Below are 5106 nucleotides of genomic sequence, written 5' to 3'. Positions count from 1 at the left end.
CCTTCAGCTGCTCTGGCATAGGCTGGGGAGGAATGGGGGAGGGGACAAAGGACTGGGCAGACACATAAAGGACAATCAAGCCTGCTCCTTTCCGGAACCATTTGCCAGTGGGGCCTCCTCACTAGATTTGGGCTACAAAAGCTGGAAGTGGTTTTGTGGGGCCTGGGAGGGGAATCCTTCCCCCCACTTCCTTTAGCTGGATGGCCTCAGAGAAGGAATCTGCTGGCACAGTGAGGGTGTTAGCTTGGGCAAAACTGAATTGGTTTCTTTGTGCTGAAATCAAAATAATGATCAGAATGCCTCTGAAGAGGGGGGCTAAAGAGGGGAAGAGGTAATATGAATAGTTGACATTTCGGTAGAATTTCAGAGTTCTTAACATGGGACCTGTAGATTTTTTTTCTTTTAACCCTTTTCTTCAATATCAGAATCAATACTGTGTAATGGTTCTAAGGCAGAAGAGTGCCCACGAATGAGGCAATTAGAGTTAAGTGATTTGCCCAGGGTCACACAGCTAGGAAGAGTGTAAGGTCAAATTTGAACCCAGGACCTCCTGTCTCCAGGCTTGGCTCTCAATTCACAGAGCTACCCCGCTGCCACCCTATAAACTTATTTTTAAAAACATTTTAGGGGCAGTTAAGCAGTGGATAGAACCCCAGACCTAGATTCAGGAGGACCTGGGTTTAAATCTGGTCTGAGACACTTTCTAGCCAAGTGACCCTGGGTAAATCACTTAACTCCCATTGTCTAGCCCTTACTGCTCCTCTGCCTTGGAACCAATACTAAGATGGAAGGTAAGTGTTTCAAAATATTAAAAGTAAAAATATTTTTAGTACTATTTCAATATAAATGGTTTCTGAAGTATTTTACTTAAGGCTTCACACTCTCCCCAAAAGGTCCATAAGACAAAAAAAAAAGTTAAGAACCTTTGCAAAAGCCCATTCATCCCAGCAGGTTGTACAAATATAATAACGCCCCACTCTGTAGATGAAGCTTAGAGAGCAGCCCAAGTGATTGACCCAGGGTCACACAACTACTAATTGCTAAGGATTTGCTTTCCAAAACCATTCCCTTGAGACTTGTGTGTATGAAAGGAATATGGTTTTGTGTTATCTTTTAATGTACTGCTAGAGCAGAAACAAGTTGAGAAAATAATCTTCAAAGGATTCAAACTAAATATGAGGGTCAAGGAGGAAGAACCTGCTTACATCCGATATATCCTCTGGAAATAGAACAATGCACTTGCTGGTCTGACTGTTTTCACATTTAAGACCAGGAGCTAAATTATCGGTGACTGCCTAGAAAGGAAGAGAAAATATGGTACATGCTGGTTACATGTTTGACACCTTTGGTCTATTAGACTCATTAATCAGGTAAATTTTATTTTCAGTCCCACATCATTCCCTCCCCACACAAATACCCCTTTTTTCTTTCCATCCTTGTCCATTTTGTGTCCAAAGGTACCTCTAGATGTTTGGTACTCACCCATCTTCCCAATCACTTTCCTTTCCCAGGACTCTCCTTTCCCACCTTTTTACCTATCTTGAGTCCTATTCCTTCAAAGGCGAGCTAATCTAATAAACTCCTATTTTACTATTTGATCATTTGATGACTGAGACTGCCTTAATTTAAAAACAGAAAAGTAGGAGAGTATAGAAGGACCCAAAAAAGGTCATAACCTATTCCAGTTATTGGTAGAACTAACCCTGGAGGTGGGATTCTGTATTCTGAATGGAAATTGGATTCCATCATATTCAAAGGTCTCTTTCTACCCAACAACTATGAAAAAAATATAGATTGTCACAGTAGAAAGCAGCAACTCTGGAGGTAGGAGGGAGCAAGCATTTTTTAAATTGTCTTCTATGGACCAGCATCTGTGCTAAGTGCTTTATAAATTCAGTAGGGCTCCATATCCACTGATTTGGTATCTACTGATTTGGTATTAACTGATTCATTATCCACAGTTCCTGGCAATTAACTATAGGGGAAACAAATGAAAAAAAATCAGAAAATTTAGAAAATTCCAGAAAATTTAAAAAAACGCATCATAAGTTTCAAACCACTTACCAAGTGTAAGCCTGTAACATGGAGGTCTGCCATGACTTAGATCTTAAGATCTCCCTTTGCAATTGAGAGAAAGACAGAGAGACAGAAACAGACAGAGAGAGAGGGGGGCAAGGAGAGACATAGAGACAGAGAGAGAGGGATGGAGGGAAGGAGGGAGGGAGAGAAAAGAGAGTTGCTGTTTGTCCTTTGTTTTTAAAGAAGACATCATGGGGTGATGTCTTGACTTGATCATGAATTGGATTTAAGTAAGGCAGAGTTGCACAAAGTCACAAGCCTCATCCTTTCTTCCAGAATCAACCAAGTCCAGTGGTAAGACAAAATTCAGCATGACTGGTGATGACTTGGGATGCAGAGGATGACCTTGGCATTTCCAGTATCTGACCAAATTCTATTGTGCTCCATCATACCTGCTTCAGCTGCTTTCATGGGCATTGGAATGAATTGTTCTCCTCTTCTCATTCCACTGGGAAAAGTCTTTCCATGCTTGGGGTAGACATTCTCCTAATTCATCAGGAGGTCTGATACCTGTCAGTTACTTTTAGCTCATCCTAATACAGCTTCTTGGAACCACAGGTCCGAGTTGGTTGCCAGGTGGACACTAAAGGAATGTGAACAGCCTGTAAAAAGGCTAAGCAAGCTCTCAAACCAGAGATACTCATCCATAAACCCCAAGAGAGATTATGGTACCGTAAAATAATTATAATGTACTTTATGAATGTTGTATTTAATGATGGAACTTAATTTAATGCTGGAAATGTCTTACCGCATGCTTAATGTATCAGTTAAATTTTATTACACATATGTATATGTAAGAAAATCACATTAGATATAAGTGTTCACTTATATTTTCAGTTTTGTCCCTCCATGTAGGTCTTAGAACCTATCTCCTTTGTGTCCATCATTTGGGGAATGGCTGAAGAAATTGTGGTATGTGTTGGTGATGGAATACTATTGTGCTATAAGAAATGATAAGCAAGATGATTTCAGAAAAAGCTGGAGACATCTACAGGAACTGACGCAGAGTGCAATAAGCAGAACCAGGAGAACATTGTACACAGTATCAGCATTATGATAAGATGATCAATTGTGAAAGATGTAGCTAGTTACTTTCAGAAAAGCAATGATGTGGGACCATTCTGAGGGACTTATGACAAAGACTGCTCTCCATCTCCAGAGAAAGAACTGTTGGTCTCTGAATGCAGATTAAAGCATACTCTTCTTATTTGGGGGTTTTGGTTTTATCTTAGAATTCTCTTACAACAATGACCAATACTGGAAGTTTGTTTTGCATGATAATACATGTATAACTCAGATTGATATGACTATCATCTTTGAGAAGTAGAGAAGGAAGTGAGGAAAGGAGACAATTTGGATTTTATAATTTCAGAAAACAGAAGCTGAAAATGATTATCTGTAATTGGAAAATAAAATATCTTTGAATAAAAAAGATTTTAAAAAATTAAATTAAATTTAAAAAAGAATAAATTCCCTTCGGATCGGAGGGCCTTATTGTATTATCTCATTTGATCTTCACAACAACTCAGGATTTTACATTTGAGGAAGCTGAGGCAGACAGAGGTTAAGTGCCTTGCCCAGGGTCACACCGTTAGTGTCTGAGGTTGGATTGAAATTTGTCTTTCCTGGTTCCAAGCCTAGAGTTCTATTTCAGCCAACTGGTGTCTTATTGTAGATTTTGAGCAGAAGGGACATTAGAAGCCTATCTAGTTTAACTCTTTCATTTTACAGTTTGGGGAACTGAGACCTAAAGTTGTGAATAAGTTACCCAAAGTCATAGAGGGAGTTAGTGATGGAAACAAGATTTAGCTTCTAGTTCAAGACTTCAAAATCATTACTCTTTCTCCTAGGTCACCCTGCATCTTTTTCTCTTAAAACTAATACTTTACTGCTTCTCAATTGGCCTCTGCAAATCTCAGAGGTCTTCCACCTTTATCCATCTTTAATAATCTTTAACATTCTTTCATGGTCCCTCCACTTTCATCTCTAAACCATAGCAATTTCTCTCATGCATAGAACAAACAATTTCTGATTTTTCCTCTTATGTCAAACAAAATTCTTTCAATTCTAGACCTTAGCTCAGGGTAGTGTGAATTAGTGAAAAAGAGAATGAGATTTGGAATCAGAGAATCTGGGTTTGCCTCTCTGCATTAAATCAATCAGCAAAGTGTTTATTAAATACCTGCTTTATATGAGACATTGAGATTTTTAATTCCAAAAGCAACAACAGAAGTCCCTGATCTTGTGGACCTTAAGTTGGTGGGGGAAAGTAACATGTACACTTACTAAATACAGGTAGATATAAAATATATAAAGGGAATACGTGATAATGAGAAGGGCAGCTGGGGGTATGCAGAAAGGCTTCATGTAATAAGTGTCACTTGAGATAAGCTTCGAAGGAGGCTAGGGATTCTAAGAGACAGAGGGGAGGAGAAATAAAATTCTAGATATCCATAAAGGTATGGAAGTAGGAAATGGAATTTGAGGCATGAGGAATAGTAAGTGGGCCAGATTAGCTGGACCAGAGTGTTGTTGGATTTGAGGGGAGTTTATTTTTAGCTTAGTGAAAATAAAAATGTATTTTTTCATGTATTTCATTCTTTTCCCAGTGACACATAATAACAATTTTCAAGATACTGTTCCTAAATTCTCTTCTTCCCTTCTTTTCCTGTTCCCTAAGATAGTAAGTAATTTGATCTAGGTTTTACATGTGTGATCACAGAAAATACACTCCCACAAAAACCCCACAAAAATAAAGTGAAAAATAGCATGCTTAAATCTGTATTCGGTCTCCATCAGTTCTTCCTCTGGAGGTAGAAGGCATTTTTCATCACAAGTCATTCAGAATCGTCTTAGATCATTGGATATTCTGAGAATAGCTAAGTCGTTCACTGTTAATCATTGTATAATATTGCTCTTATTGTGTACAATGTTCTTCTGGTTCTGTTCACTTTGCTCTATACCAGTTCATATAGGTCTTTCCAAGTTTTTCTGAAATCATTCCAATTGTCATTTCCTATATAGCAC

Source organism: Monodelphis domestica, chromosome 8 (genome assembly GCF_027887165.1).
Source record: "Monodelphis domestica isolate mMonDom1 chromosome 8, mMonDom1.pri, whole genome shotgun sequence".
Taxonomy (NCBI): Eukaryota; Metazoa; Chordata; class Mammalia; order Didelphimorphia; family Didelphidae; genus Monodelphis; species Monodelphis domestica.
Note: the sequence above shows the minus strand (reverse complement) of the source record.